General features: G+C 33.0%; 1 protein-coding gene and 1 long non-coding RNA gene across 7 annotated transcripts in view; one reads left to right on the top strand and one right to left on the bottom strand.

Annotated features, from left to right (window-relative positions):
- LOC111085284 overlaps positions 1–7,988 on the top strand; it is a 19,776-nt gene extending 11,788 nt beyond the window's left edge. Inside the window, exon 3 of the long non-coding RNA XR_002610114.1 lies at positions 7,942–7,988. This is a non-coding gene — a long non-coding RNA (uncharacterized LOC111085284). The remainder of the gene's footprint in view (positions 1–7,941) is intronic.
- The window catches only part of LOC106457273, a 320,035-nt gene that overhangs the window by 220,129 nt on the left and 90,079 nt on the right, over positions 1–9,827 (bottom strand). The gene's annotated exons all lie outside the window — the stretch shown is intronic.

Genomic DNA, 9,827 nt, shown 5'->3' with positions numbered 1-9,827 from the left:
AGTCTTACACTGCTAAATTAGGGACGGCTAGCGCAGATAACCCTCGTGTAGCTTTTCGCGAAATTCAAAACAAACAGACTCCACAAAGATGGTTTACAGTAATGCAATTGGCTGTTTCAAACTATTCGCGCAAACCTATACTAAGAAATATCTGCGCATAGCCGTTCCTAATTGTCAACCGCGTGTATGTTTTAGCAATTATAATGATATGGCATTAAAAATGAATTGATATTTTCTAGTTACAACAGAAGACTCTAAACAGCGCGTTAATGTTAACAATTATAATGACATAGCTTTAAACATACATTGAAGTTTTCTAGTTACAAATGAAGATCCTAAACGGCGTGTTTATTTTAACAGTTATAACGACATAGCCTTAAACATATGTTGAAGTTTTCTAGTTACAACAGAAGACTCTATTTTAACAATCAAAATGATACAGCCTTAAATCCCACTATTCGTTGGTAAAAGAGTAGCCCAAGAGTTGAGGGTGGGTGGTGAGAACTAGCTGCTTTCCCTCTAGTCTTACACTGCTAAATTAGGGGCGGCTAGCGCAGATAGCCCTCGTGTAGCTTTGCGCGAAATTCAAAAAACAAACAGACAAAACAAACAATCATAGCTTTTCTAAAACGAACTTAAACAGTTTAGTGTTTACAGCTTTGTGCGCGTGTCAATTTTAACAACAATAATAGAAGTTTAGGTCTGTTTGCAAGCCTTTCTCAAATACTAAAATATATGAACTACGAATTTATTCTAACAAGCTAGAATCATAATTCAACTCCACTTTCAATCGCTTGGTGTCAACTCAGAAGGCAATTTTCTTTTTAATTTGAACGAAAATAACAAGTAAATACTTTGATCAATATTTTCCTTTACTTTTATGTCTCTGTAGGCCATTCTATATTGACAAACAAATCGTAATTTCATTGTTCATAATTGGTTTTACAAGTTACTGAATTGTTTTTAATGACGTTTTCAGATTAAGATGAAGGCCTTAAATTTAGAACGAAAACAAAACGTATATAATCAGATTAGCCAAACCCGATATGGTTTTTCAATTCAACTGGGGTTCTGAATCGGGGAAGCTCACTTCACTAAGTACGAAAAAAGAAACCCAATAATGTAGGTGTTTTCAGAAAGTGAACTTTTCTTCATCATACGTAAATGACATTTATTCAGTTAATCTTCACTCAACTGATGATGATTAATTGCGTTTATTAAGTGATTACAAAATATTTAAGCAGCGACATTAAAGAACATATCTGTTTAGAAAAATACATATTTTTTCTTTAAGAGAAAAATATTTTTCCCAGTAAATATTTTTGTATGATGTTACTCGGATCCTTGTTCCTTGTCGAACAAATCTCTTCTTTAGCTACAGTTCCTGCATTATTCATAGATATATTACTCATGACAGTAATTGGACACGTTTTCCCTTCTCAATTCCTAGAATCTGATTAACATTAACCTTAAGAAAGCACTATCTCGATGCAAACATAATCGTTAATTTTCAAAGTGCTCTATCACTGTGTGAGTTCAGTCTTCATTTATATCTATTAGAACTCGTCATTTAGAACATAGTTTATTTATGACAAGCTAGCCTGAAAGAAAAAGAAACAGTTTCAGCTTTATTAAATTAATCAAATGGAAGTGGTTAGCTTGAAGATGCTCAACGGTAAGTATGAAGGCTTATAATGCTAAGAACAGGGTTTCGATACCAGTGGCGAGCGCTGAACCGATAACCTATTGCGTAGTTTTTTGCTTGACTACAAACAACACTTTGGACTTTATTTTAATTTAGGTTGAAGACCAAAAGTCAATTTCCGGTTTATTAAAGTAATCAAATCGTAATGTTCACTTGGAAACTAATTTTAAGTTAGTTTTAAGACAAAAAATAAAAATCAGTTACAGATATACTAAGATATTGAAATAAAAATAATCACTTGTAGCATGCATTGTACCAAATAAAAATATTCTAATATCTAATATATTTTTTGCTGTAAAAGTGAAAAATAATATTTACATTATTATCAACATCAAGGAAGTACAAAGATGTGACGATTGTGTAAATATTTTTAAATTTTATATCTATATTTTATTCACAGTTATCAGTTGCTTATTTTGTCAAATTTTTGGCCAGACAAGTAAATAAAAGGACGTGGTTTAAAGGCAGAAACTCGTATGTCAGTGTTTTGACGCTAAAATCTCCCATAATTTTCAAAGTTACACAAGTACGTATTTAAATCACCCATAATAAAAGTTTATAGTTCAGAAGAAAACAATTTTAAATTAATTTAATTATAAAATAGAGTCGGGTGTGGTTTAGGAAGCTAGCATGCTTGGTTGCGAATCGCTGGGCCTCAGGTTCGAGCCGTGAAGCTGCTAAACGCTCCCCATACATTCATCTGTAACATAAAAGTAAAAGTTAATCCTGTTATTCAGCTCAGAATGGCCGGGCAAAGCGTTGTTTCGATGAAGAACGTACGCTCTTTGATCAGTACATACAAAATTAGAGGCGGTTAAACATGAAGTATAGGGGTCTTTGACCAAACCATTTAGCTCGTGCATTTGTCGCATAAGGTGCTGTTTATGGCAAAAATTATAATTACAATATACAAAAATGAATGTGAAAAAAAAGCAAATCTTATTCAGTACAAAATACAGACACCAAACATATTTTGGATCGTTTGGCCTGCCAAGCGAGATATGGATTGTTTGTTTATTTGAAGTTAAGCACAAAGCTACACAATGGGCCATCTGTGCTCTGCCTCCACGGGTATCGAAACCCGGTTGTAAGTCCGCAGACATACCGCTGTGCCACTGAAGGGCGCGGGATATGGAGCAGAAAGAAAAACAGTTTAGTATAAACCGAATTTTCTATGCACTTTTACTGCCGCTTTTCTGGATTTCGAAAAACTGTTTGGGGATCCATGTTAAGTGCTTCATCAGATCAGCAGTTTGTGAAAAAGGGAGAAAGTGTAAGATAATAGAGCGGCCCCGAAAGAGGGCTTCAGCTGTAGTGAACTTTGGTTGGTCACTGAGGGGGCTGTTGAATTCTGTTTTTGTCAAACGTCTGTATAAAGTTTGGTTATTGATATATATTTCGAGAGATTACTTATTTTTTAATTTTTCCAGTATTCTTCAGTATATAAAGTCTGGTAAGTGTCTAATTTAAATTATCATTCTGTGTTGTAAGAGTGTTGAAGTATGGCTGATTCTTGTGGGTGCAGGAGCCTTGTTGGATTAACATGTTCTTTTAGGCTATGATTTATTCTTCCTGTTTTTTCAATGAAAAATTTTACCGCAGATGTAAATTACATGTTTTGCTTCTGTCAGGCCATTTTGAAGACTTTTTCCACATTTGAAACTTTGATTATGAAATTCTTGCAAATCCTCCTGAGATTTTACCTTAGTTTGGATACAAATGGTTAAGAATGTTCTTCCCGAGGACGTCTGTGACAATTTTCTTTTGGAGTGGCTGTTTAATAAACTGCTTAGAGTAACCAATAGCTTGAAAGGTTTGTTCATGATACAGATTTCTTGTTTCAAAATTTGGGCATCAGAGTATTTTACTCGGTCTAATGACCGTCAAGAAGCCTTTTCAGGTACCTCAGTAGCGATTTTGGAGTCATCAGGCTCTACAAGCATTTATTATGAATAAAAATGGATAAATGAACTTGTAGGATGTTCGTTGTTTGCTTATTCGTACGGTTCAAAAACTAGTGGATTGTTGTGTATATCACAGTATGTAAATAGAGAGGAAAACAGTAGAAAATGTAAGTTCAGTTGGTAAGATTTCCGTGATTATTTTACTGGAATTTCTTTATTTCCAAATTACAGTATACTAGCTTGTACAGAATCCCACTAATGCTGATTTATAAAGAAGCTATAAATAGGAACATATAAATATATGACTGTTTATGTAAACTTCCAGACAGTATCAATAAGAATCCTGAAATACGAAACCAACACAATCTAACTGCTTGTGGTGTTGTTGGTATATATATATATATATATAGGCTGTACGTAGTTTTGGTACTGCATTTGTATTATTTTAATATTTTTCAATGTGGTCTACTTTTACTCATGATTTAAAAACATTGTTCCCGATAGTTACTGTGTTTCAAAAACTGAGGACTGACGAAGTCCTCATATTTTCTGGACTTATTATTGTTGAATAGCTATTGAGCCATAGTTATGTTGTAAAACAAATGTACTATTTTTTGTATAAAATAAAAGAATAAGTCCCCTGGTGGCTCAGCGGTGAACTTGAACGATAGGAGTTCGATTTTCGCTGCGGAAGCAACGCAGACAGCTCATTGTGCAACTTTGCGTAACAAAATCGTAGTATATTACCATCGAATTTTTACAGAATACTAAATATTGACGAACTTGCTTTTTACAAAATTCAACCGAAAGATTTGAGTGCATGAGAAAAGTTTCTATACCACTTGACATTGATCCATGAAATAAGGCGGGCCTAATCGATAACCTCTTTAGATTTACTAGACTAACTAACACCTAATATCTCCGCCACATGCCAAAGTTGGACTACTGGTTTCACAGAGAACTCACACTGTAAGACAATGCCCGATTGGAATGTTTTAGCTGTATTTTTTAAAATGACGCCTATGTTCACTGAGAAAATATTCGATGGAACCTCAGCTGCGTTTCTTTAAAATGATGTCTATGTTTACTGAGAAAATATTCGATGGTGCCTCAGCTGAATATTTTAAAATGATGTCTATGTTTACTGAGAAAATATTCGATGGAGCCTCAGCTGAATATTTTAAAATGATGTCTATGTTTACTGAGAAAATATTCGATGGAGCCTCAGCTGAATATTTTAAAATGATGTCTGTATTTACTGAGAAAATATTCGATGGAACCTCAGCTGAGTTTCTTTAAAATGATGTCTATGTTTACTGAGAAAATATTCGATGGAGCCTCAGCTGAATATTTTAAAATGATGTCTGTATTTACTGAGAAAATATTCAATGGAACCTCAGCTGAGTTTCTTTAAAGTGATGTCTATGTTTACTGAGAAAATATTCGATGGAACCTCAGCTGAGTTTCTTTAAAATGATGTCTATGTTTACTGAGAAAATATTCGATGGAGCCTCAGCTTAGTTTTTAAAATGACGTCTATGTTTACTGAGAAAACATTCGATAGAGCCTCAACTGAGTTTTTTAAGATGACGTACGCTAATTTTCATACCCATACTTTTATGAAGAAGACATTTTGTCAGAACTAGTCAGTTTTATAAGCTTCATATTGGTCTGATAACACACAAGGCACAGCTTCGATTGTTTGTATTCAAATAAAATACAATTCAGCGAATCGAAGAAGATTTTATGTCAACACTAAAAACAACAACAACAAAAGGAACAAAGTGTCAGAACATTTTAATTTTATACACTGCTTTAAACTGCTCCTTTTTTTCTGTAATTACAAGCGTATTGAATATAACCCAATGAACAAAAGCATGTCGTTCAATCCAAAAACATGTAGTTATAATTTCCAGTGTCTTACTTTACAGCCTCCTTATCTTTTATGTTACACATAAACTCAATTTAAAGGCATTAAGTTCTCTTTATTGATGAGTAACACGATTGTATTATTGTTCAGAGAGTTTAGTTATTATATTTCGATTTCACATTTTATACACAGACACTGTGGCTAATCAGGTTCAACTTTACCATTCCGTCTATGAAAGTTACTAAACAACAGCCAGCGATCCCCAAAAAGGGGGAAAAAAGGCTGAAATTTTCCATGTGAAGATTGGTCTAATATCTAAGACAAAAGCTCTTTTTTGTATCAAAATTACTAGTTTAAACCTTGTAACTAAAAGCATACGATCTAGTGATCCGTACCAGACGAATTTACGACTTTAACCACTAGGGGACAATATCACGTTCTTTGGCTTTTTTTATTGCTTTTAGAATTTTCGCGAGAAGCTACACAAGGTATATTTACGCAGCTAAAAACTGGAAACGTTTCAAGAATTCAGTTTCGCTATAACACTTTAAGCCGAAACGGCATGTAGTTATAACGGTTATTAGTTAATTGTTTGTTTGTTGTCGGATATTCGCCCAAAGCTACTCAAGGGCTTTCTACGATAACTGTTCCTGATTTCAAATTGATGCTATCAGTTTAACTCACTAAGGTCACTTCATAGTAAATAATAACTTTCTAATCTAATGGGCATTTATATAAGAGAATGATTAGTAGAAAATAATAACAGTACTTTTATCGGTGGTTTCGGAAACTCTTCTGTAGCTTTATATGAATATCCGAAGCAAACAGACTTCCACTGATGTATGGACTTTTATTCTAAATGGACTTGTTGAGGTTTATTCTTTAACAAAAAGTAATTATTAAGTTATATATAGGATTCAAATGTGTGTAAAACTAAATTTTAAATTATATAGCCTACAGTAAAGCTCGCGGACCAGTTATACTATTCCGACTGGATGACATAGCAAAGCGTATGAGCATAATATCGACTCTGTATGATAAAATCTCGCTAGCTTACAAGCTTCCCTCGCTAGCTTAATAAATCTAAATAAAATGAGACGACTGAGATATACAACATTGGAATGTTGTCGTGTTATAAATAAGACGTAATAGGTCTGGTATATAACGTTAACTCGTTTTGTTATTTTAGTCATTTACTTCCGAAATGTACATCTTGCAATGTTTATTTTAGATAATTTAATTTAGAAATGTACACCTTGCAATGTCTATTTTAGGTCATTTACTTTCGAAATGTACATCTTGCAATGTTTATTTTAGATCATTTACTTCCGAAATGTACACCTTGCAATGTTTATTTTAGATAATTTAATTTAGAAATGTACATCTTGCAATGTTTATTTTAGATCATTTAATTTCGAAATGTACATCTTGAAATGTTTATTTTGATAAATGTTCTATATTTCTAGCTAGTCAGGAAAATAATTTTACTTACTTGCTCAATTAACAGTCGATACATTTACAAAGTAACAGTTTTAATTAACACAAATAACCATCTTAATGATGTTTCACAGAGGGCAAACTTGACCTTTCAAAAATGATCCTCTTACTATGAAATGTGAACCTGAAACGTTTATTGACAGTACGTCCAGAAATGAACATTAACAAAAGCTTATTCTGCAATTAAAGTTGTAATATACTGTATATACTATATATCTTTATGTTTAAGAAATATTCAAAACATCCTTAAGATATAATCATGTTAAGTTCATTCTATGTATAAATGAAACTTTTGTTTCTTACTAAGAAGAAAATAGTTAATAAATATATATTTTTATAATAGGCATTCCCATATATGTTGTCTGTACGTAAAGTACAGATTTATAGATCACAGAAGAATGCATAATAAACAACAGGCTGTCCATTCCTATACTGATAAATTACTGGCAAGAACAGCATAAAGTTGAGTTTCCTATGGAAAGGGCTAGTCACTTGAGGCAATGCTGCTTTACCGATCATTCTAATAACACGGCGGAACAAATGTACAATATAGACATTCGCTTTCCTGAATAATACTTAATGTGATATTTTAATATCTCCACTGATCCTGACACGAAGACGAAAAGATATTACTGAATGCATACCAGCAATGATATCTAGAAACATTTATGTGTTAATAATCACCCAGCATGTTTTCGTTACAGAATATACTAGAAATTATTTGTTTGTTATCAGTGGGCTGCCTGCACTGCAGGGATTGAACCCTCAATTTAAGCGTTATTAGCTTTCAGTGTTACCACTAACGCACCATAAATAATAGTTAAATGAAGGTATATGTATATGAAAAGCGTTATCCTAATATATTTTTTAATTACTAGTTATCCTTACATATAACAAAAATTAAACATGCACGTACAGTAATAATTAGTTAGTATTCTTAATAGCATTTTCAACTCTGATGATAGAAAGTATTCTGTAACTGGGAGCACTAGAAGAGCGAGCCAGAACAAACGTAAAAGTAAGTCTGTTAATACATATATTTTGCTAGTAAGAATAAGCCTGTTAACATATTTACTTGCCAATAAGATTAAGCCTATTAACATGGTTATTTTTCTAATAAGACTAAGCCTATTAATATATTTATTTTGCTAGTAAGATTAAGCATATTAATATATTCATTTTTCTAGTAAGACTAAGCCTATTAATATATTTATTTTTCTAGTCACAAAAAGCCTATTAATACATATATTTTTCTAGTAAGATATATATATATTATATATATATATATATTTCTAGCAAACTAAGTAATATAATTCTTTTCTTGTAAGATTAAGCCTATCAATATATTTATTTTTCAATTAAGAATAAGCTTGCTAATATATTTATTTTTCTAGTAAATTGTTTGTTTGTTTGTTTGTTGGTAATTAAGCACAAAGCTACACAATGGGCTATCCGCGCTCTGCCCACCACGGGTATCGAAACCCGGATTATAGCTTTTCTAGTGAAACTAAGCTCGTTAATATACATATTTGGCTTAGTGAATGATACAGAAGAAAATCCTACTAGTCTATCAATAAAAGTATTTAACTGTGCAGAACTTATGAACTTATGAAAGTTTACTTAATGGTAATCTGCAGGTAGCAGGTTAGAATCCGAGTCACCGAACATGTTTGTCCTTTCAGTCGTGGGGATGTTATAAATTGGCGGTTAATCCCACTACTCTTTAGTAAAAGAGTAGCCCAAGAGTTGGCGGTGGATGGTATTTACTAGCTGTCTTTCACCTTATCTATTATTGCTAAATTAGGATCTGCTAGCATAGATAGCCCTCAAATAGCTTTACGTGAAATTCAATGAAAAACAAACAAACAAAAAAACAACCGAAGAAACAAGAAATTGTTTGTATATACTTTTATATTTTTCACAAGGGCTCAGTTTGCTTGAGTAATCCCAATAAGAATTTAATTGCATTGAAATTTCATCCAAATTATTTTAAAGGCATGTTCTGACGTTTGCACACACAAACAAACACACATATATATATACACGTAATTTTTTTTTTTATTCCTGTAAACTCCCAGTGGAGCATAGGGAGGTGCTGTTGTAGTTACTTGTAACGCAGGTTGATTTTTACGGACTTGGGACTAGGCAAAGGCGGAGGTTGGCATGTTTGGTGTGACGAGGATTCGAACCCGCGACCCTCAGATTACTAGTCGAGCGCAATAACCACCTAGCCATGCCGGGTCTATATACACATATACTTTTATTTTATTTCGTCTTATAACACAGTAGAATATAATCCAGAAGAGTAAAAATTAGTTGTTTGAAGAAAAATGAAATTGAAATGAAACCAAACATAGCAGAGCTTTCTACAAACAGTCCAAATAAAGTGTAACAATAGCTGGAGTCTATATAATCCATAGCACAGCTTCCTAAAAACATCCCAATAAAATGTAACAGTAGCTGGAGTCCATATAATCCCTAGCACAGCTTCCTAAAAACAGTCCAATAAAATGTAACAATAGCTGGAGTCTATATCATCCCTAGCACAGCTTCCTAAAAACAGTCCAACAAAGTGTAACAATAGCTGGAGTCTATATAATCCCTAGCACAGCTTCCTATAAACAGTCCAATAAAGTGCAACAATAGCTGGAGTCTATATAATCCCTAGCACAGCTTCCTAAAAATCAGTCCAATAAAGTGCAACAATAGCTGCAGTCTATATCATCCCTAGCACAGCTTCCTAAAAACAATCCAATAAAGTGCAACAATAGCTGCAGTCTATATAATCCCTAGCACAGCTTCCTAAAAATAGTCCAATAAAGTGCAACAATAGCTGCAGTCTATATAATCC

This window comes from Limulus polyphemus, unplaced genomic scaffold (genome assembly GCF_000517525.1).
Source record: "Limulus polyphemus unplaced genomic scaffold, Limulus_polyphemus-2.1.2 Scaffold310, whole genome shotgun sequence".
In the NCBI taxonomy this organism is placed as follows: Eukaryota; Metazoa; Arthropoda; class Merostomata; order Xiphosura; family Limulidae; genus Limulus; species Limulus polyphemus.
Note: the sequence above shows the minus strand (reverse complement) of the source record. Positions and strands in the feature narration are given on the sequence as shown.